The sequence below is a fragment of the Pipra filicauda genome, unplaced genomic scaffold, assembly GCF_003945595.2.
Source record: "Pipra filicauda isolate LSUMZ 115617 unplaced genomic scaffold, ASM394559v2 scaffold81_size6448238_pilon, whole genome shotgun sequence".
Classification (NCBI taxonomy): Eukaryota; Metazoa; Chordata; class Aves; order Passeriformes; family Pipridae; genus Pipra; species Pipra filicauda.
In genome coordinates, this window is record NW_024104998.1 from 3,465,322 (window position 1) to 3,488,917 (window position 23,596).

A 23,596-nucleotide genomic window follows, 5' to 3' on the forward strand; every position below is an offset into this window, starting at 1 on the left:
AAGCAAGTAACAATTCTGAGTTCTCAAGCAAGTTGATGAAAGAGATTGTATTTCCAGAGGTCTGATGCTGAGTACTGTCAGACTCGTCAGGAATTCTGCAGCTGGGATCTGAAAAGTAAGGAATTCAGAATCATTAGTCACCCAACAGAAATACTGGCTGATATTCTTGGATCTGGTATAATTCCTAATTTTTAAACCTCCAGCTGGGTTTATTTTTTAAACTGTTGCGTTTTAGTTCAAGTGTTCCTCTCCTAATTTCTTGATCTCCTGCTCTCTTGGCTTATTTCATTATAGGAAAAGGCAGATAAAAAGCTAAGGTGAGGGAGCTCATTTCACATGTAAGAAAACACAGTGTTTTCAGCAACTGCTGCATGTCTCTCTCTTCCTTTTGCTACTGCTGTTGTTTAGGTGCTGGCATGAGCAACCCATGTAGCTGGAGAAGGAAGTGTCTAAAACATGATCTCTAGTGACTATGAGAGATTATAAAGGTGGCATCTGACTGTATGGAGGTACCTCCTATTGTAGAGTGCCAGTAATGTGCAAGATGCTATTTCCCAGATGTATCAAAAAGTTTACAATTAAATTACTCAAATCCAAGACCATACAGGTCTTCTAGCTCTCTTGCAGTCAGCAGCTGATATGTGTATGTGAATCAGAGAACAGAGCTAAAGTTGAAGGTCTGAGTCTTGCAAAACGAAGCTACTTCAGGACATCAAATCTTCACAAGACTGAAGCCTGACTGGAAAACAAAATGGATAAGAGAGTCTGTGTTAACCAGTAATTTCTGCTGGATTTGTAACTCATCAAAGTAGAGGAAATCATCTGCATTAGTATTTTATACAAACTATTTTGTATGTCTGAGTTTTCAATTAAGTAGACTAGAGGAAGAATCAAGTGCCAATTAAATTAGAGTCTTCTATTTGTTTTTTCCCTTAAGGGTGTATGTATATAATTTGAGGGGATTTTATTTATAATCAAAAATAAAATAATAAAACTACCTTTATCTACTTCCTTGTGAAAAGCAAATATTGCACAATAAGCCCTGCCTTCTTCAATATTTGTACAGTTTGGTAAGGCAGGGATTTATGTGTATGTGCTTAGTGCTGCAGATGTATATATACAATACGTATATATCCTATGAAAGCATGAACAGAAGAGAGGCTTTCTGGGGTATGTCAGAATCTTTAGGAGGACCAATTGATTCAGAATTTGAGACAAGTGTTTGTGGCACAATGTTGTGCTATGAGAGATGCCAAATCTAGCCCTGCATAAGCCAGTTGAAGTACCGGCCATCCCTAACTGTGCTAAAGGGCATTGCACTAAATGCAAAGAAGCAGAACCAGTTTCTGCTGGGTTCATCTGGCTATTCTGCTTCTCTAGGCTGAACTTAATGAAACATTTGTTCATTTTAGAGCTCTCCATTTCTGGCTTCTTGACTATCATTTACTTCCTGTATAGTGGCACAAGGTAAACAGTGGGACAGCGAGGGTCTTGCTTTTTCTTTACATGACCTCTCCTACAGCATCAAGACTGGGACATCTCCTGGGAATGATCAGCATGTGCATGAACTTTTCTGCCCAGGAAGAACCCCAGACTCTGGTTTCCTACTTCCATTATCTATAAGTACAAATTGCTGTTAGGGTACCATATGACATATTTGCAAAAAAAGCAACTTTCTTTGCCTTAGAACATTAGCAAGTGCCATATCTGGAGATGAGGAACAAGTTCAAATGCTTGGTTTAATATTACTCAGGCAATGTTCATTTGGAGAGTCAAAACATTTTCTCAGATCAGCTGATTAAGGTGGGGAAAAATATTTTGTACTTGGAAATTAAAATTTAGGAGCCTTTCTGTGCATCCTAAGAGTTATTTGTGTCACTCTGAGAGCCCAGTTTGGAAATAGTCTGTATGCTAACTATAGCCTTTGTGCTTCTTTCTGGCTATATAAGATAAGAGCTTAACTTGTTTGTGCATAAATTTGTCCACATGGAACATACAATCTTTAAATTGGAGAGATAAAAACATGGGAACAGTGAAAACACCATCCTTTAAATTTCTCATGTGAAAACGAGTAACACTTTATTTTATATTACTTTATTAGGAAGTAATAAAGGAGGGCTAATACTCTAGGGCTTCTCTAGTAATTCTGCTGGCTATGACACTGCTGATAACAAGCCATATCTGCGGTTTTGAGTGCTCCTTCCTTTCACCTCTTGCCCCACTCCACACTCCTGTATTGGCATCTGTACTTAGCTGTTGCCTTCAACAATAACCGCTGTCTTCCAAGCCTGCCTTCTTCCCAGGGCTTTCAGTTTTCAGTAACAGTATCCATTTAAGGTCCTCAAATCAAGTAATGAAGGAAATTTGCCCCCTTTATGTAATAAGTAACAGATAATTACTAGACACAGAGAAGGGAAGGAAAAGATCAGAGAAAATTAAAAGGTGAACACTCAAACAATGAAAGAGTAGCCTGGGTCCAGCATCTCCACGAGGAGGCCTGGGAGCATAGAAGGAGGTTGTTGGGTTGACAATATCCATGTAGCACTGACATACTTCCCATCCAATAAACCACGGCCTGTGCTTAATGCCTCATTTATCATTGCATAAGACGTTAATTTCCAAGAGTGAGTAATAAGAACAACTCCTACACGTGCACATGCCCCCACGCAGGCACACGTAAAAGACAGGAGCATCTCTTCCCCATAACTGCCCTGGAGGTGTATGTGTGTGTATGGCCAGTCTTCGCGAGCGAAGATTTGGGAAAGGTCATTAACCCTTCGAGCCTGCACAGTGGATTTTTTTAGGTGAGACACAGTGTGCGCTGAACTGAGCCCACCCTTTAATCCTGAGGTTCATCTGCCGGGGCCGAGCGAAGCTTGGACAGTGGCAGTGAGGTCCTCAGGACGTAGGTTTGTTTAGAGTGACCTTCTCTTAGATGGATGGCCTTACAGGGCTGACGAGCTCCATCTGCCCGGGGGAGTTTTTCCCTGGAGGTGCTCCTTTTTAAAGAACCTCACCAATGGACATGCTGCAGTCCTAGCTGCTGCTGTGCATGCCCTGTGGCTTCATAGGATACAGTCAGCTCCTGTATCCTATGTCCCTGACCCTGTATGTCCAGGGTCAGCTCCTGGACATACATAGGCCTCTTCATAATCCCCAGAGAGAAGAGGAAATGAAAGGAAGCAAATGCTAAAGCACGAAAAGCAGCCTAAATGCGTACAAGGAGCTTTGGGTTCTTGTTGCTCTAGGGTACCTTCCTGCAAATCCTGCCTGGCCCAAGCTTTGGGAAGTCTGACAGAGGCTGAGGGAGTTGCTGTACTTTCAAAAAGCATGCCGTGCCAAATGCATGGGGAAGGACCTTTGGCAGCAAATACTTTTTTAGCAGTGGTTGCTGATTGTGCCTGCAGCTGAGCCCTGTCTGCCAGCGTGGCTGGCACAGCTCACCCAGGAACGGGAGGCAGCACAACAGGGCAGGGGCAGAGTGTGTCGAAGTCACTCTGGGAACTTCCCAGCATTTGGCAGAGACAGCTGGCATGATTTGCTGGGAATGGGATATCTGTGGCATCAGGGGACCTTCCCGTGCTGCAGGGAAGCTAAGCTCACCTGGCTTTTGAGAGCACACCAGTCTTCAGAGCTGACAGGATTAAAAATGTGTGGGGTTTAGTGTAATAAGCCAAGCATGAATGGGAAAAATCACACAAACTTCTGGTATTTAATGATGAGCAGTCTTCATATGAGCAGTCTTCATATTCCTATTTTAACTGAACAACGGTCCCTTGGGAATTGTGGCAGATAGGCAGAGGCCTCAAAAGGAGCCCGGGCTCTGTTACAGCAGCAGATGACTGCGAGTGCAATCGGAAATATGCTCTGCCCCACCTGTGTAGCAAAATCAGTCAGGCTGGGATGTAGTCCTAATACTGACTGAACTGTTTTGATCAACCACTGATCCTAAATCAGTGCCATGCAAAGGAAAGTGATAACAGTTACAGCAAAGTGGGATCGTATTTCCTTTAAGGACTCACTCCTTCCTCTAAAAAAGGTATGTCAATTTGATGTTACTATTAAGTCCTGTGACTGGTACATGTCAAAATGTTAGTGCTCACTGTTATCATCTTTCTATATCTCATCAGAAAGCTGCTTATAGAAGTGACAGCGATTCTCATATGTGAGACAAACACTGCTGTCTTACTAGAGAGGTTTGCATTTTTTAATCTTAAAAAAGAAATAATTGAAGGAGACTTTGTATTAGAAGGACATTAGCAGAGCTTTCCCACTCAAGATTGACAGAAAAACCCTGAGAATACAAAGGACAGCACAAGGCAAACATCTGTTCAAATAAAGGGAGTTAGAGAACTACCTTTCATTGCATTGAAGTAATACTCCACCCATAAAAATTAACCACTGTGCTTTTCCCCAGACTTTATACTATATGCAGCTCTCTTTAGGATTATGTTTACTGGAAACTTTTGCTTGTGTCATTTCTTTTCATTGCAAGCTAACTTCTGGTTCCATGTAACTTAATCACATTTTCTTAAGCCTTCTATTGACAATACAAGCCTGTGACAAATAAAAAGCCATCATTCAAAGGAGTAACATACCTCCTTAACACAACCTGACATAGGAAAGCAGGCTAGGGCTCAGACAATCCCAAACCTGCTCCATTAAGAGATGACATTTTTAACAACAGATCTGTCGGACCCCACTGGAAATAATAGGCCTTCATCACAGGACGACAGGTGATTATGTTCTGGAAATGTTCCAGTGCCAGCTGTGTTGCTGCATGTTATTTGTAACCTCTGTAATTGCGGCTTTTCAAAGCCATTTTTATTTGGAAAGCCAGTAGAGAGGACAAAAAAAAAAAAAATTCCCTACCACCATTTGTTCAGAGAAGAAAAAATCAGCGTATCAAAGCCTGAATAGTAGTTGCCTGTTTTCTGAATTCCTGGCTTAGACTCTCTTCTTCTAACAAAACCCCAAACCTTAATGTAATCATTGTTACATGTTTCCCTCTTTCCTCATAGTCCAGTTACAGTTCCTGCTTACAAATGAATGGACCAACAAGCATCTGCTTAATGCCTGCAAGTGCAATTCCTTCTGAAATATTAAAAGGCTGAGAAGCTAAGCCTGCTCATGAGGGTTGCTTGAGCAGTAAGTAGACAGTCTTCTATGTGTCTGGAGTTGAACCAAGCAGGAGACGGGGAAACAAGCCATCTAAAGTTGTTCCCAAGTGAGCTTCATACATATTTTCAATTGCACATGCTTTTAAGTACACTGGTACCATCAGGCTGGGCCTAGAGCAAGCCTGAGTAACCATGTGAGCCCACTATCACTAGTTTTGGACCCTGCTGCTCCTCTGGTTAGGTCACTATTGATACATCTAGTCACCATTTGATCAAAACCACCCTTGCAGAGAAGACATTAACTTCTTTTGCTCTATGCAGAGCAAAATAAACTTTTGCTGCTACATGAACTCTTTCACAGTGTTCATCTTTCTTGCCTTGGTGCTTCAGGAAAATTCTAGTCCTTGGATTTCTTTCCTTAAATCACATATGAATATGGATTTAGAAGTTGGTGGGAGAGAGTTACGCTGCCCCCCAAATTATAAAAATTGCCTACCCGTTATGCAAGTGATGGATTACTAAGGCAGAGATGTGGGTAGTTATATTCCTGGTGGAATAGATAATATAGGCGTGAATCACCTTTTCTCCATTGCTGTATATTCAGAGCAAGTACTTTTATATCTGACATCCATGATTTCTGAAACCATATGAGAAAAAAGTGTATAAAAAGAAGTCACATGAGAAAGGAAGGAAGTTTAAAGAGCTTTCCTTGGATTTTTAGTTTCCAGGGTAACCATTCTACTCAGTAATCAATATGTTTGGCATGTTTCTATTGCTTTGTGACTACTCCCACGGACAACATTGAAAGGTGTTTGGGGAAAATACTGGAAGCAAAGACAACTACAAACTTAGGGAAAAAATTATTCAGATATAAGAAAAAGAAATAACTTATCCCCCAGGTAGTCTGAGGCTGTATCCGATTTTCTTGAGAAATAGTGGAGTAATTTTATCTAATAGATTTGCAGGATTTGAGAGGTTCCTTCCAAGTATACGAGTTTTAGTACAATGGCTGCCATGTTGCACAAAAGCTACATTTTAGTTCTTTTCCCACGTTAAATACATTGCATTGTGCCTACTATTTTGTGTCAATCAGTGAAAAATTACCTTTGAGTGATCAACTCCTAAGTTTAAAAAAACACATAGCAAGCCAGCCCTGACCTACTTTAGCAAAATAACTGAGCAATGTTACCTATTTAAATTTACTATTAATAAGAGTTTGCAAATGTTAGGCACTGATCCAGTGCACGTTATTAAGAATTTTAGGAGTATCCCTACATAATACTCTTGTAGTATTTTCTAACTGAGCCTTTCAGACTGTTTTTGTAAATACAGATAAGTATTATTCTTATTCTAAAGTCAGACATGTAATAGCAAAAAGTGGTAAAACTGTTTCCTCAAAGCTTTCACAGCAAAGCAGGACATGACTTGTTGCTATGATTATGACTTATTCCTTTGTAGACATTTCCATTGTTCATATGTCTGCAGCTACATGGAGCAGAAGATTATGACCCAGTCCCTCTTACTCATCTCTTCCTGCCCCTTTTCTTTTCTTTCTTGGGCTGCTGCAACACAAAGACTTCATCAGATGTCTATGATGAAGCTGACCTAGGTAAAGAAGGCTGCATGACCTAAAGCCCTGCGTTTCAGACGGGAAACAACAAGGGAGCTTTAATACATTCGTCATTTTTCAGAACCTCCTCCTACCCACACGTTCTGAACCCATGAGACATCAAAATGTTAGAAGAACTATTTATTCAGTTCAGCCTATTTTTTCTTGCAGTCTTTTTCAAACAGAGAATCTTCAAAAACTTCACAGCTCAAGATAAAATTAGAAATTGCTTTAAAGAGCTTGCTGCAAGAGATGGTGAGATTGCAAGAGAGGAGACATAAGGAGATATGTCAGAACAGAAAAGGAAGAAAAATTTATTAAAATGAATGTCTGTATGGATAGGCATTTCCCATAGCTACAAGGCAAAGGGAAAAAATGCAAAAAATAATGGAGTGGGCTATTAATTTTATCCATTGGCATTTACTTAGGTCATTAGGCATCCTTCTATTTGTTTCTGGATGGTATTGTGCAGATTTTGTGGTGTCTGCAGATACCTCATGTAAAAATTTCTCTGTTCAATCAGTTCCTATTGAACCAATCCAAATTTTCTTTCTCTGAAAAAATATCAGATGCCTTGGTAGTGAATTTATTGAGGCTTCTGTAATTGATCATGCCCCTGTTAGTCAGTGGTGTTAATCCCTCCTTGGAAGTGCTGCAAGGCAATTCTGAGATATTCAAGTCAGGTGTTTGCTTCATCTGTGGCACTTGTCTTCCTTCATCTTACATAATCTGTAAGTAATAACTACTATTTTTTTGGCTTTCTATTATAATTAATGACTCCTTTTATGGCCATACTGGTGGGACCAAATGCTCAGGTACCATTGCCTGAGGAAAAATAAACCTGTGGAGTACAAGTCTGTCAAGCCAGTCTCTGTTGTTTCTGATAAAGAAAAGGGAAACATTATTTTTGCAAACCAAACTGTAAAGACTTCTCATCTCTGCTCAGGAAAAAGGATGGACAGCATGTTTGCTGTGAGCCACAGATGATGATCTCAGTCAGCTCCGTCCAGGTAGGTCAACACGGCAGCTCCTGGAGCTGCCCTGAACCCAGTGTGCATCAGCAACGTGAAGTGATGGGTAATAGGCTTTTACACGGTCTACTGCAAAATACAGCACTCTGGACCGCTTTGAGACATTTGGCAATCCATCTGTGCTGGCCTCACTGCTGTGACAGCCGAAGCAACAGCAGTACAGAGGTGGCTGTTTCGGGGCTGGGTTGGATACACTCATATCATCAGTGTTAGCCTTCAAGCCCTCACCAAATTTTTTTTTCCTTAGACCTGTGAGAAGCTCATTTTGCATAAAGAAAAGAAGGCAAATCCACTTTCTTATTCTCATACTTGCAATCACAAAAAAACCCAGCCCTTTCCGCCCTAATATTATTTTTCAAGTGCATGATCAAACTCCTGATGTGAATACATCATCTCATATTTTTTTGCTTCTTCAGGTTTACAACACTGTGTTAAAGTCTGTTCTACCAACAGGAAGGAGCTGGTAACATGGTGGTACCAATTTTTTCAAGTCTAATCCCTCTTGGCCACTCTTACAGGAAGGACAGTCATGTTGATAGGGTACGTCTTTCCCTCAGAGACACTCCTGATGTCTAATTTTTCTGCTGCACCACATGCCTGTCTAGGCTACATATTAATTATTTAAAAATACATATTAAACTAGAGTTAGAGTTGAGAATATATACCAGCGTGTTAAGGTAATAAAACCTTACAGGGATGTTATAATTATCCCATAAAGAAACATGACAATTCCAATGACTTGAGATGAAGCATAAAAGAAATGCAATTGGGTTAGAGAAAGGCAAAATGTCTCCATATAACCTTTATGAGGCTCTCTAGAGAGATCTTGAGAATTAAAAAAAAGAAAAAAAAGATCAGCTTAAACTAAAATATCTTCCTCATAAGCAAGCAATCATTGCTTTATGTTCCTACATCTTAGAAGTACGCTGTATCTAAACCAGACTAAAACTTAATTGCTATTGCTGATTGCAATGTCTGGGTCAGCTCTGTCTCAGTTTACAGTGCTCTTCAGAGACAGGTTGCAACACACTAGAAGCTCCAATGAGGACATAAACACAGCTTTTGTTAGGTTGGAGCTTTCCCAGACTTGTTGAGAGTGTGCTCTGCTCGCTCTCTTCTCTTAGAAGAAGTTTCATTGTTCACACTTGACAATGTTCTGTTGTCTGCAGATACTTCTTAATTGGTTTCAGTTTCAATGACACCCATATGAGACCTATAAAAATAAAAATAAAAATGAAATTTGATTAAATGTTATGGGGGGGAAAAAAGCTAAACATGAAACAGAAAGATTTCATGAGTAAAACAGGGAAAAAATAAATAAGTCATGGTGGGATGTAAGATGGGCTCTATTATTATCGTGCACTTGTGTTTCCATATTGCATTTAAATTCAGTGATATTGTGGTACACTGACTGTACAGCCAATATCAAACCCAGTTTGGCTTCACGGGTTCTAACCTTTCCAAAGGCAGCTTGCAACTGTGAGATGATCTAGTTATCCATGCATCTGCAAAGCAACCTGTCTGTGCACAAAAGGTGCAGAAATGTCAACAAAAATCTGTGGTAATTGCCTTTAAGTAGGAATTACAGGCTGGGTGGGATGCTAGTCATACAGAAGAACTGTATACAGGAAAATGAAAAGTGGTGATTTATTCAAAATAACTTCTGTGTGTGTGTTTATGTACACAGGCATGTATGCCTGAAGTAATGAACAGTGTGTTTGCCTGGGCTGGGCCAATGCCAGCCTAGTTTTGACATTGTGTTCAGGTATCAGGTAGCAAGCAGCCCAGGTTTAGCTGAGCTCAGAAACCAGCTCAGTTGTAGCCACAGTTCAGTATCCAAACTGATTTCAGGTTAATTCCCCCCTTGTGTATTGATTGCCATCTGTTCTCACTGTTGTTTTTCATGTTATATTCACCCTTTATTATGCCACATTGCAGTACTCTCATTTATTAGTAATGTCAGGATTAGTGTCTTCACAAGACAAGCACCATGCTCCTATTACCACTCTTTGGCAGTGCTGTTCATCTGTTTCTGCCCTGTTGCCATACAAACCTGTTGGGGCATATATTTTTACTTGTTCAATTGCTTTTGTTCACAGATTGAAGCATCCAGTGGACTCCCTGGTTTAGGTGATATATCATATTACATAGATTTTACTTTTTTATTTTGTCCCATACAATGTAGCAGAAAAGGGCTCATCTTGATTACACTTGTGATATTGAGTTTCTGTGTTGGTTTAACTTCCTAGATCAACTGAAACATGGCAAGGGCATGATGGGCTGTACTTCTGTGTTCCCCATTTATGCTGTGGGAACTATCTATTTTGCTCTGAGATTAGTCTGGGTTGCTGCATTTGAGATAGACAGAGCCCTGGCAGGGAGCAGGGAAAGGCAGCAGCAGGAGATGTTTGTGGATCCTGAGCTGGGCTACTCAGGGACAGATGCTGCAGCAGGGAGACTGCCATGCAGTGGGGCTGGAGGTTTCTGAGCAGGGCAGGAAGGGCAGAGATACAGCCAGACCTCAGTGGAAGGAAGGAGGTTCTCCCAGCTGTGTAAAGTTTCTTGCAATTAGGAAGTCACTACAAGTGACTTTCTGGTCTGCAAGCAATACTGAAAGAAGGGATCTACTCTGAAGAACAGAGCTTGGGGATCTGGGGAGCAAAAGATTTATTTATGAGACTTTTTGTTCTAATCTGTTTCAGATGCAGCTGATTCGGGTTCCTTGGCTGCAACAGCAACTTAACTCCAGCTTGTCTTTTAGTGAAATGCAGCTGCAGATACTGAAATAGTTTTCATGTGCTCACCAGAAGGAAAAGGTGTAAGGAGATCTACCTCAAAGCTCTGCCTCACACTGGGTCATGTCACGTTAGTTTGAGTAGTAGTCCTTTTTCACCTTTTCATATCTAATTCAAAGCCCTATTTTATACTTTCCTTGAACAAAGCAGGTGAAATCCATCCAGGCTTTTAGCACAAGAGCAGTCCTGTGGTCCAGGAACCAGCAACAGTCCTGGCACTGTTTTTCTCCTTTCTTAGTGGCTTGTGCATACATCTAAGTACTTCAATTGCCCTCAGTTCCCTGCTGAGGACCCTGAAATAGAGAGTATTTTCAAGAAATCAGTCCCTCTTTATTTATTCTGATGTAGACACAGATGAGGTTTCTCTACATATCCAGACTTTCTACTGCAATTAAGTGCTATATAGCACTAGGGATGTTATCCACTCACTTTATGTTACATCAGTCTTATCTGTTAGCAACATCCATACTGATCCTTCATGGTTTTCATAGTCACAAGTACTACTACTGTAGATGCAGTCTGTTCTCTTGGATATTTTAATAATCAACATGTATAGCAGTAGTTGCATTTTTTTATGGTATCTCTTCCACCTTCTTGTCACATGTGAATGTTAGTGCTGCTTCAGGGATTCGACTGTCTTCTTTTTCCTGCTCTTTCTTTGGTTTGATCTTTCGATCCATCTAAGCCTAGTCCAGACCGTTTCTGTTTGTGCTTACAACCATTGCCTTTAGGACATGACTGTTCTTTGTATGCCTTCAAATGAGAGTTTATTAGAGCCATCGGTCAAAATACATGGTAAATTAAAAGTATGACTCTCCTTGCTGCTAGATACAGTATTATTGTTCACCACTGTCTGCTCTGCCCTCAGCTAATTCCCCGTACCTTTCAATCTCTGCAAGCCTCACTCTGTTCAGGTGGTACGTCACATCAACATGCTAACGGGCTTGCAGCTCAAACAATGGCACATATGTTGCTAATATAAATGCTAATCTCATGCGTTTGCATGCAAAGTATGTTTTGAAAAATGGGCTGATTATCATGAGGAGAATTGGGAATGTGCAGATGGCAACTCCATCCCCATCCCGCTCTCGGCAAGTGACCCCTGCTCTGTTGTGCCATGAGGGCCCATTATCCCGGCTCACAATGCTGATACAGCCAGAGTCCCTTCATGCATATGGAGCATCAGAGAATTTTTCCTCCCAGTGTATCATATCCCTGTGTCCTTGATTTCAGAGGTCACTGTGGCTCAGACAACAGGATTTTTATTTACAGAATATGAATGAAAGTTGGTGAATCCACGCACAGCATTATAAGCTTGTTGGGTTTAATGTATTTTCTGTGTGTTGTTTCAGAAATTGCCAAGATACTGGGCTCCTGCATGTCCCCAGCAGGACACAGCACACTTGAGATCTCACAGGCTTTTCTCATTAATGCCACTATGCGTTTCTAGAGAAGGCAGCATATAATTCCTTCTCCAGCATAGCTGAAAAGCAGAAGGGCTAGGAATATCTAATCAAATTCACACATAAGAAATGTGGTCTTTTTTTTTTTTTTTCAATTACTTCCCACCTTCCCATCCCATTCTTCTGCATCTATTTCACCTGCGGCATCCTTGCCTTGCTGGCTCACATACTGCTCTCCTGCCTCAGGTGGGTAATATCACAGAAGTACAATCTCTCTCTCTTTCAGCCCTTCTGACTTAAGTACTGCAGTTACCTATCACCAGTCAGATGTTTCTTTTTTTCTCAAGCTTTTGTATTATTTAAGCCTCGTATTTCAGTTTTCCCACATAATTCTGACCTCTTGTGTCTGCAAGGATGCTGTCTGCTTTCTCTCGCTACATATCATCTTGCTTGAGATGCTTCCTCTGACAAAATCAATTTTTCTTCTCATCTTGATAAATGTACAGTGTCAGGCTCTGAAGTCCCATTTTCTTCAAAGTCCAGTGTCTCCCATCAGGCCTAGAAACAAGAGAGATGGACCCACCGCCTATGGTGTCGCCATCTTTTTCCAATCCTAATCTGGTCAGATCCAGAAACACACTTCTGTTGCACGAGCTTCCCAGAGCTGCTCTGCCCTCCTCTAGCCTCCTAGTATCATCTTCTCCACTCATAACATTTGTTATTCACTCTCCTTAGCCCTCCCCATTATAACTGTTTCCTCTTCTTCTGTCTTCAGCATGAACAGAAAATCTTCTGCACTTTCTTCACCATTTATATGTATATGAACACCTAACCCTATATATTCCCACTGCATGTTCCCATTGCAAAGACTAGGCTAGATCTGGCCACAGCTTGGGAGAGATCTTGACGCCAGCACAGCTTTTCCTGTCATGTGGAGTGGGGTTGGTGTTGCTCAAGGGAACATTAATACTTAAGACCACTGGTAAACCTGTGGTGGTGAAGACCCATCTCTCTGCTCACATGAATGTCCAAAATACCTTTCTCTGCACTGCCTGTGCTGGTGGGCACAGATGTACAAACCAGGAGAACATGTCCAATTTAATTTAAATTTTGTACATATTCCCTATAATAATGAGATTGCAGGTACAGGCATACTAACCATTATGTTATATGAAAATTATATTTCCATATTTTCCCAGATGAAACATCAGACAGATTTCATCTCCTTTTTTTCCCCCAGAAAGGTCTGGAGGAGAATAATTTTTATAATCTACTTTCAATTACTACAATTGCACAACCATAAAAACTCTACTAAGATAAAAAAACTCTGGAAACCATTATAGAGCCACAGAAATGAACTTTTAAATTGCTGTGCTACATTCATTACCTAGCTCAGTAGGCTCTCAATGGTTTATTATAAACTCATAAAGAGTACATTCCTCAAAGGGCAGAAAAGTCTTCCTACCATTATTTTATTGTTTATCAAGTTAATGTAAAATCATTTCATAATGAATACACCTCTAGTTTCTGGAATTTTTTTATTTTAAAGCATTTTTCTGGGAAAATAAATGATAGTGAAACTGAAAATCTCTACTCTTTGACAATTTAGTTTTATACTAGTATTGTTTGGTTGTTTTGTTCCCTAGTGAGATGCTGACCTGTAGAAATATTTCACAAGTACATTTAATTTAGGTGTTCTTATCAGCATTTCTGTATACTCTGTTTTTAAGTGATTATTGGAAAGATGATGTTTAGTGTGCTGAATATTTATTTACTAAAAAAAAACAGTTTACATTGTCCCTCCGCAATTAAATCTTTTTAATAGAATATTTTATTGAATCTTAAATATTTATTTTGCTGAGGGATAAAGAAATAGCTTGGTTTTGCTTTATTTAAATTCTTTTTCCCCAACTCAACCTCAGTTCAATTCTGTACTGATGAATCAATTCTTTGCAGTTTTAGTTACAAGTGGTACTCTAGTGTTGGTTGAGAAAACTCGTGAAGGCACAGTGGTTACATTCCTGTACGAATAGTACAGCTGCAATTCCGGGAGCCTAGCATCCACCATATATTTTCAAGTATTTGGCACATATACATAGACATATATAAACAAAATACTAAATAAAATACAAATTCCAAAAGACCAGAGAGACAGTGCCACTGGCACTGAGTAAAGAGCAGTTTAGAGTCTGGTAAGTGCACTAAGAAATTTCCTACCAAGTTTCTGAATCAAATTAATTTGATACCAGCTGAGATCACTGTTTTGTGAGAAGTATTACTCGGCAGAAAATGGTTTGGTCTAGTTGTCAGTGTCAGGAAATACATGCATAGGTGGGGAGGTTTCACAGTTTTGGAAGGTTCAGTGTAGACCTGGACTGGTTTTCTCCTCTTCCACTGGTAGAGCCTCCAACTTTCCACCAGGGCCCACCCTGACTTGAATGAAAGGACATGACAGATAGAGAACCTTCCCACCAAAAGAACAGATTCACTGTAGAAAAAATTTCAGTAGATAATATTCTATGAATGCATAAAAACATTGTGTGGGTAGATAGCTAGAAATCTCCTTTGATAAAAGAACTAGCAAGGGCAAAGGTCCAGATAGCATACTTGCTCTGCTTTTGTCCACAACCAGTGCCATAAGGCTGGAAATCCCTCTCTTCAGGGAATCTCCATGCTTCAGTCAGAAGCTTTTAATCCTTAGACACTCTTTATGGTACTAATGACTGTACTCTGGTTCTTGCTCAGAAAAGCTAGTTTGAACCACCACCCCAGGGCCTAAGATGTTCTGCAAGCATGTCCATTATGCGTATGTGATTTTGTGGACAGCTACAAGATGCTGGCAGAATGGAGATAGAGAAGAATGGATTCTCAGAAGCCTTGCTCCCGCATGCCAGGTTGCTGATGAGGTTAGAATTGTCACTTACAAAATAATGATGGTTGTTTCATTGTTATCCTGTGATGTGTGCTGTGTTTTACCCACTTGTAGCTCTTAAGTCTGCAGCCAGTCTTGGTACTCTCTGTCAAGAGTGATTGCGCGTGGGTCTAGAGCCACATCACAGCCCTGCGGTGCCTCTGTGATAGTAACAAATGGCATTGAGCCTCTAACAGGAGTACACTATGCATATAGAAGGGTAAGGTGTAGAAGCTCAGAGAGAGAGTGCAAAGTCCTCCTGGAGATGGTTCTCCAAAGGCAAATGCACAGTAATAGAGAAGAAACTTTGCTCAGTCAATCAGCAAAAATGTGAATTGGCCGAAACTTAACAATACGTGCTACCTGTGAGTAGTTTTGAAAGCATACAGAACCATCAGATGCCTTGCCTACTTACTGAGAGGTTTGCCATTAAAAAAACCTGAAACAACAGACCTCCTTTGTATTGCAAGTTTGCTTTTCCTGTCTGCAAAAAAAGGAAAACGAGTGTATGTAGGGAGCAGGGGGAAAAGAATTTGAGAGTGCTTTTAAAGCAAAAATGAAGAAATAGCTGGGAAAATTGCAGAGAAGAATAAGAACTGCACTCTTCCCTCTGCAGGATAGAAGACTGCAAGGAGAAGATACACAGTGGAGAATGATTACCCCTGAACAGCTGACTTCACAAAGTGAATTACTAAGGACTGTCTACTCCATTGTGCCAATGCTCTGAGGACATCAGCCATTAGAACTTCATATTTAACATACCTAGTGATGGAGGACACTGCTGTCTTTTTAACCCCAAGTAGGATAAATCACTGGTTTACATCCCAGACATTCTCCTTTGGCCCAGGAAGAAGTCTCTAAAGTGTTATCTTGCATTGTACCTTCACTGCTTTGTTCACATTATGCTAAGCAGTTTTTCCCATGTTTCTTTTAGGGCAGTAAAGGAAGGGTTCAGTAGGTCTGTATTGCTACCAACAAGCCTCCCCAAGCTGGGTACTCCTGGTGTGAACTCTAAAGCTTTGCCCAATCAAACTTGGAAAGGTGAAAAGAAGCTTAGCAGAAAGATATTGGATGAAGTGCATCCTCTGATGGCCACTACCTCTAGGTAGCAATGAGTTAGGCAGCAGGAGCAGTGGAATCTCCCCACCTGGTGCCAGGAAGTGGCTTTCTTATTTACAGGAAAAAAATTTAAATCTTAAAAAAGGTTTCCTACCGTAGAAAGAATTTGAAGTCACAGGCCTTGAAACTGGAGGTGTCATGGTTGGTGTTCCCCTCATGCTAGGGGGGCACTGGACGTGAGTGGCAAGAGATCTTCTTGGGTGCACCTGTTTTTTCTACACAAGGAGGTGTTTTTTATTTATTTCTTTGTAGTTCAACAGTTTAAACAAAAGGGAATGTAATGAATAACTCCAGGTGTGTTTTGGTTTTATCCATTTGCTATGTTAGCTGCACCAAAGAAAGATGTTAAAATAAATCTTTTATTTAAAGGAAGATTTATTTGTAAGGTGGGATGCCTGCACTCTTCCTATCTTGCTGTATATATCTTGGTCTTACCTCAGCTCTTTGACTTCTCCTTGTAACGAAATTATCAGAGAGCAAATAAAGTTATCAGTGATTGGTAGTAAGGAAAATCATTCAGATCCAGATACCTGAGAAGGCTTGGGGGTGATTTTTCTTTACACTACCCCTTTTTACTCCGTCAGGCTATTCTTTGCCATTTACAGATTCATTCTCAACAGCAAAATGTTGTATTTTGCAGAGCATGAATTTAGTATCACCAGACAGTAGGGAAGCTGAACGGTTTTAGGAAGTCTTCGTGTCATATAAGGCAAATACCATTGTTTTCTTTCAAACCAAAAACGTCAAACGCAAAAGCTCAGCTCAACCCTAGCAAAACTAGTATTATTATGGCCTGTGTGTGCCTATGATACATTGTTTATATTACTCAGATCTTACGGCTAGACCAAGAAGTGAAAAGTGAAAAAAGACAGACCAGTGGTCCCTGGGGTGCTGTGACACTGATCCAGTGGTGCTGTGATACTGTTCCAGTGGCCTCTTTGAAGGAGACTTGATGCTTTAGCTCACTCCAGGGAGAGCTATGGCTAGTTACACTTCTTTAGACTGGATATACCTAATTTTCCTGCACAGCTCTAATTTCTTTCTTCAATGCTAAAAGTTTTCAAAGGGGAGGTCACCGCTGCTGCTGCAGCAATCATAGACTTTAAAGTAATGTCAGAGAGCTCAAATGCCCTGTGGAATGCAAACAAGTTCCCATGGACCAGGTGCATAACTGAATAAAGAAGGCATTATAATAATTAGAAGAACCTTGTGATTATAATCGCGAGATGTTAGCAGATAGAGAATGAATGTGTGCTGGGATGTGATGTCAAATGAAGAACATCTGTTTACTGGGTGTGGAAAGTCTTATACTCCTGAATGGAGTTTCTGCCTGTCCACAGATTAAAGTTATAACAAAGAAGATGGAAAAAATGAGATCAATGGATGCTTTGATGCAAGATGGAAAAAAACTGTATGTAGAAAGAGACACTTGGTCATTTTCATATAAATTTGCCTCTAGAATGAAGAAAGGTGTAGTGGATGGCTAGTGTTATGCTTTAATACGTTTACCTTAGTGAAATGTTCAGCAGGTCTTTCAAATTTTAGAGTTGGCAAGACAATAAATCCCTGCAGTATGACTTGCAAAGGGAGAGTGCTTTCAGCTCCCCTGTGGTACTCCTGCCCTCAGATGGCTAAGTGTTACAGTTTAAGAGGAACTTGTCTTTTACCTTTGCTCAGGATCCTCGTCTTTATTCAGGCTATGTGTTCAGAATAGATATACAATACAGAATGCAATAAACAGTATTCCAAGGCTCAGTGATAAAACTGATCTTTTCCCCCTCTGGTGGTATCACTGATTCCACTTCCTTCCTGTATTTCTTCACCCATCACTTTCCCTCATCATGGAGGTTGCACCTCGGTGTGTCTGGTGAATTAAACTTAAAGGGCTTTTTCAGGTGTTAATGAGGTGAGGTGCTTTTTCTTGCTATGAACGCTTGGTGTGTTTCTATACAAGAACCTTGCACAGCCTCAGCACTTTTACTAAGCTGCACACTGCCATTGATTTCTCCAGCTTCTGCTCCGAGGGGTTTGTGGTAAAAAGCAGTGACTCAGCTGATATGCTCAGTGGAGCTGTTTTACATGCTCAGAATGTGCTGCTGTTGCTGCTGAATGGTTAAAAAAAATCAAAGGCAAGCCTTTCAATCTGTTTGAAGTAAACTGCAGGCAGCAGCAAGGTTTTCTGGCAACTTTGCACAGATTATTGCAAATACTCTTAATGGCAGCCTGATTCTGGGGGATAAGCCTATGTGCTTCTGCCACAGCAAATGGGGACACAGAGATCAGGGCTCCAACTTTCCTCTTGGACAGAAAACAATGCACTGAAGTTAAGAAAAATCCCACCCAGAGAGCTGGCGTGTTTGGAAGGGGAGATGCCTGAAAATGCTGGTCCATCTGCTGAAACAGTGCAATGAATATTGGGGCAGGCTTGTGCTAGTGATTTCAGCTCTCTATCTGCATCTGCCTGTCTGGGTCTGACAGTGATTTAGTGAGGGTGACCACATGCTTAATGCTGTCCCATGGAAACCTGCAGATGTGAAATGCTTACCATCACAAGCCAGGACAAAGCTGAGACCTCTCTGCGGTTCTCACAGACGGGAAATTCAGAAAGCGTGCAACCTGAGGAAGGGGAGGGAAAAAATAGAGCTGTCCTGGGAGAAGAAGAGGGGATTGTTTATCCTTTTCCAAAAGATAAATAAGCTGTTCCTGCCTGTGATCCTGCTTATCTGTAAAGCAGGACTCCTAGAAGCTTTCAGATCACCACAGATTCATGGAAGTGTAGATTAGAAGGCACCATCTGGTGCTCTCTAGTTCAAACTCCTGCTAAAAGTATGTTTTTCACCAACACTGCATGAATTCATGCCTTTGTCCAGTACTTTTAAATATCAAAAAGCTCAAAGGATGGAGATTCTACAACCTCACTGGACATCGTTCTTTGGTGCTGCACAGTCACCTCCATAAAGATGGCTTGTCTAACTTCTGTCCTGAACCACCCAAAACAGAGCTTGTGCTATTGCCCTCTGTTATATGGTCTGCCACTATGAAGAATTTTTATCAACTTTGCAACACTAGTTCTATTAAATAACCAGTGTTATTTAATATCTTCATTAATGACATTAAGGAATGTAGGGGACTGAGGGCATCCTCAGAAAGTGTGCAGATGACACCAAGCTGAGTGGTGTGGTTGACACACCTAAAGGATGGGATGCCATCTAGAGGGACCTGGAAAAGTTCAAGAAGTAGACCCATGGGAATCTCACAAGACCAAGTGCAAAGTGCAATGCCTGGGCAACCCCTGATATCAACACAGGTTGGGGAATGAACAGATTGAGAGCAGCCCTGCCAAGAAGGACGTGGGGGACCTGGTGGATGAGAGGTTGGACATGGACTGGGAATGTGCACTCAGTACCCAGAAAGCCAGTGGTATCCTGGGCTGCATCACAAGCGGTGCGGCCAGCAGGTCAAGGGAGGTGATTCTGCCCCTCTACTCCACTCTGGTGAGACTCCATATAGAGTGCTGTATCCAGCTCTGGGGTCCCCCCAACACAGGAAGGACATTGACCTGCTGGAGTGAGTCCAGAGGAGGGCCACTAAGTTGGTTAGAGAGATGGAACACCTCTCCTCTGAGGAAGAGCTAAGAGAATTGGAATTGCTCAGCCTGGAAAAGAGAAGGCTTCAGGGTGACCTAATTGTGGCCTTCCAGTACCTGAAGGAAGCCTTGAAAAAAGATGGAGACTTTTTACATGAACATCTAATGACAGGACAAGGCAGAATGGATTTAAACTGAAAGAGAGTAGGTTTAGATTACATATTAGGAAGAAATTATTTACTGTGAGAGTAGTGAGAAACTGGACCAGGTTGCCCAGAGCAGCTGTAGATGCCCCATCCCTGGAAGCGTTCAAGGCCATGTTGGATGGGGCTTTGAGCAACCTAGTCAAGTGGAAGGTGTCCCTGTCCATGGTAGGATGGTTGGAACTACCTGATTTTTAAAGTCCCTTCCAACCCAAACCATTCCAAGTTTCTGTGATTCCGAGAAGCTGTAGGCTGCTATTGGATTCCCCCTACCCTCTTCGTAAAACTAAAGAAGCCCAACATTTTCTTACAGGATGCATCCTACTGGCCTCTGACACTCCTGTTAACCTTCCCCTGGATTGCGTCCAGTTTCTCCATGAACAAACAACTTAGAAAACCTGAAAGTCCCACAAATTGAGTAAGTCCAGCATTTCTGCACGTCTTAGAATGTGGAGCTGAAGCCCTTAGGGTACTCAGGTTTCCCATCACACAGCTAGAACCCTGTGCCGTGACTCCACAGGAGTGGGGGTTCAGGAGTCTACCTGGGATTCAGGAGTCTATAGCAGGTAGCCAGATGTACCAACAGGCACTTAGGCAGCTGTACATAGGAGACAACCTGGGTGCATTGAAACAGAACTCTTTTTTTCACTGAACATTTATATTTTGATACCCTGATGTTCTTCTATTCCAGCAAAACTTCTGAAATCGTTTGGGTAATTTCAGGAGAAAGGTGTTGGCTGGTGGAAGGACTGCTTTAAGGGGCTTAACCTGTGCATGCACTCTGAATTGCTCAATAACACTCCCTTGCAAAGCAGAAATGGAAAAAAACAGAGAACAGACTGACCTGAATTCAAAGAGCCTGACAACAAGCCCAGTTATTGAAAGACTGCAACACAGAAACCTCACAGTGGGATCTCTGAAGCAAGGAGACCTAGGATCTTGGGAAAGAAGTGTGGGCATACTGACTCATTGTCCTTAGCAATCTCCCAGGTATTGCTAGGTCCATTATATGTTGTTGAGACCTCAAACTGCCAAATGTAGGAAAAATATTTTCAGTTGTATTTAACAGTTTTTTAATGGCAAGAAAACTCTCTCACCCTTCTGAGTCTTAAGAGAGCTGTTGTGGGGAAACAGCTGAGCTGCTTTCTTTCAAAGTCTGTACTCTCCCTAGATTTATGAATTCAATGACCTTGGCAGATGTACAGAAGAAACCCTTTAACATAGCATGGGACTGTTTTTCATTTATTTCCAAATTAGGCATAAGCATACTTTCTCTCATCAGATATACATATTTTGAAATTCCACTTTTTTCCTCCCTCCTCAAAATAATGATTTTTAAGTGCAGAGAAAAACCACGTACTCCAGCTGTATGATTTCTGTTGCACTCATACAGCATCCCAAGATAGTAGATAAAAAGGTGCTGTTTTGAATTCTCTTTTCTGAGTCCAGTATTTAAATTGCAAGTGAAATTACTATCTACATTGGCAATTTTAGCTCTCTAGTGATTGAAACTAATTCTTATTAGCTAAGCATGTAAAGATGTAGCCTGTTTTCCTTCATCTCAGAAGATGCAGGAATAGTATTACGTTACAGAAGATGGGAATTTGGAGGATTCCCAAATTCAACAGAGGATTTGCTATGCTGGATCAAACAGGTTTCCTTTCCCACCCCTCTTCCCTCCAATCAGGACTTCTGCATTTGGTAATGACTGCGATTCATGTGAGAGAAATAACAAAATCTATCCATGACTGATGCTCCACAGAAACAGTGCAATACTGTAGGTGGAGAGAAGGCAATTTCCTTTTGACCTTGGAAAAGAGCAGTTTAAGCAATGAAGTTGCTGTTATGCAGACCAACAAGTGCTGTAGTCAATTTTAAAAATCCAACCCTGTTTATGGAAAAAGAAGTTAATACTGGATGTTAAGGCTATAGTACAGTCAAGAAACACCAGACAGTACCATTATTGATAATCAACCATATTTTGTTTAATTAAATGTCTGGACATTTACATATTGTAGAAGCTTTTCTTATAAAATGCAAATCTTTTTCAAAGTTGCTTGACCATCATTCTAGCCCAAGGCCCCCACACATTTCTGACTAGAATTATTCCTTCCTGCTGGGAAGCTGCCTGCAGAATGTACTTTTACAAGCGTAACAAGAGCCATCTCTGGGTACAATGAGTTCTTTCTCTAGTAACTTCCACCCCAGAGTTACTCCAAAAATCCTTTCTGGATTAGCCTGCAGTTATCCAGAAAGATAGAGAACTGCACATGTTTTCAAAGGAACAGTCACGTAGCTTGCTCTTATCATGATATTAGTGAAAGTGAGCAGGTTACCAAATGTCTCCTAATCTTGCACAAGCTGTTATGGTGAATGGCCATATAAATGCATTTTAGGAAGCTGGATTCACTGAATCCGTTAGCCCCACCACTCTTCTTTTTAGTCAAGAATTACAGTTACAGTGTTAGTGATAAAAATACCTGATGAAGCCCTTAGATTAAAAATTAGGTGGCTTTGCTAAGTTGTCTGGTCTGTATTCATCGCCCTGAAAATGACTTAATTCCTTTTGGATAATCCTGAAAGTATGATTACCACACTGTATTGTATGAAGAAATACTGTAATGTATGAGTAAAACAAAATATATATGTTACCCATTTTAGCAACATCAGTTTTTACTCCTGACTTGCATGCATGGCTCTTTATAGACAATGGCATCAGCAGTCACTCTGAAAAGGTTTGTTCATAGAAACACATGACTGACACCAAATATTTGCCCACTTCCAAAAGATTTCCTTATTTACCTTTTTTTTAAATACCGTTAATGTGATTTTCATTAGCCCCTCTTGAAGGGCTAATCAGTACAATTTACCTGTGCACACATCACTCTGAGACTTCTCAGTAGATTAGTGACAGAAAAGTACCAGAGCTACCATTACAACAACACGTATTTACAGAGAAGATGTGGTGTAATACACAAACGGGTCAAAGCCTTTTGAATTATTGTATAGCTTTTCTGGCCACTGGCTCATCGGCTTTTCCTCAGAAGGGGTTGCTCTTCCTTGCAAATGGTGTAGCAATATGGTGTCAAAATGGAAACAGCCATATTTCCCACAGAGATAAACATCAGTGATCTCCAGCTGTTCAGTGGTGCAGTAGGTCACATGAGTATAGCCCACTGTTTTTCTTCCAGGTCTGGCTCCCCCTTTTACTGTGTCCTGGCTCTTGCCACATGTGGGAGAAGGAAAGCAGGTTGTGCTGCCAGCGGCTTCCCCCACCATCCTGTCCCTGGACAGGCTCCAGGGGCTTCACATACACCACCACACCAGCTGGGCTGGCCAGGGTCCAGTCATGGCTGTTTCTCTACCTTTTTTCATATCTAGTGTCTTCTTGCAAGAATTTCTGGCAGGCAACATGCACTGAGGGTCTAAATTCATCACAGAAATTGTGTTGTAAAGGAAGATGCAAATTGCCATGTTGCTCTCTGCATCTTCCTAAGCAACACAATTGCTGACAAGAAATGCAGATATCTGAGGCAGACCTGGTTTTAGTCTTCTCCCTTTTTCTTGTCTAGTCTTGCATTTTCATTCCAAAAATGCTGTCCACCCTCCCACATGGTGAGGAAGAGAGCCATAGCAGTGAGTGCAGTGCAAGGATGTGGGCAGAGGTGACACAGCTGGGGAGAGACATCCAGGCTCACCCAGGCATGCTGCTCCCTGAGGCTGTCAGCAGAGCAGAGGGCTGAAGGCAATGGGTCTTGGACATATCTACAGAAAGAGGGAAGACTGTAATTTATAAAGATTGCTACTCTTAATAAGGGG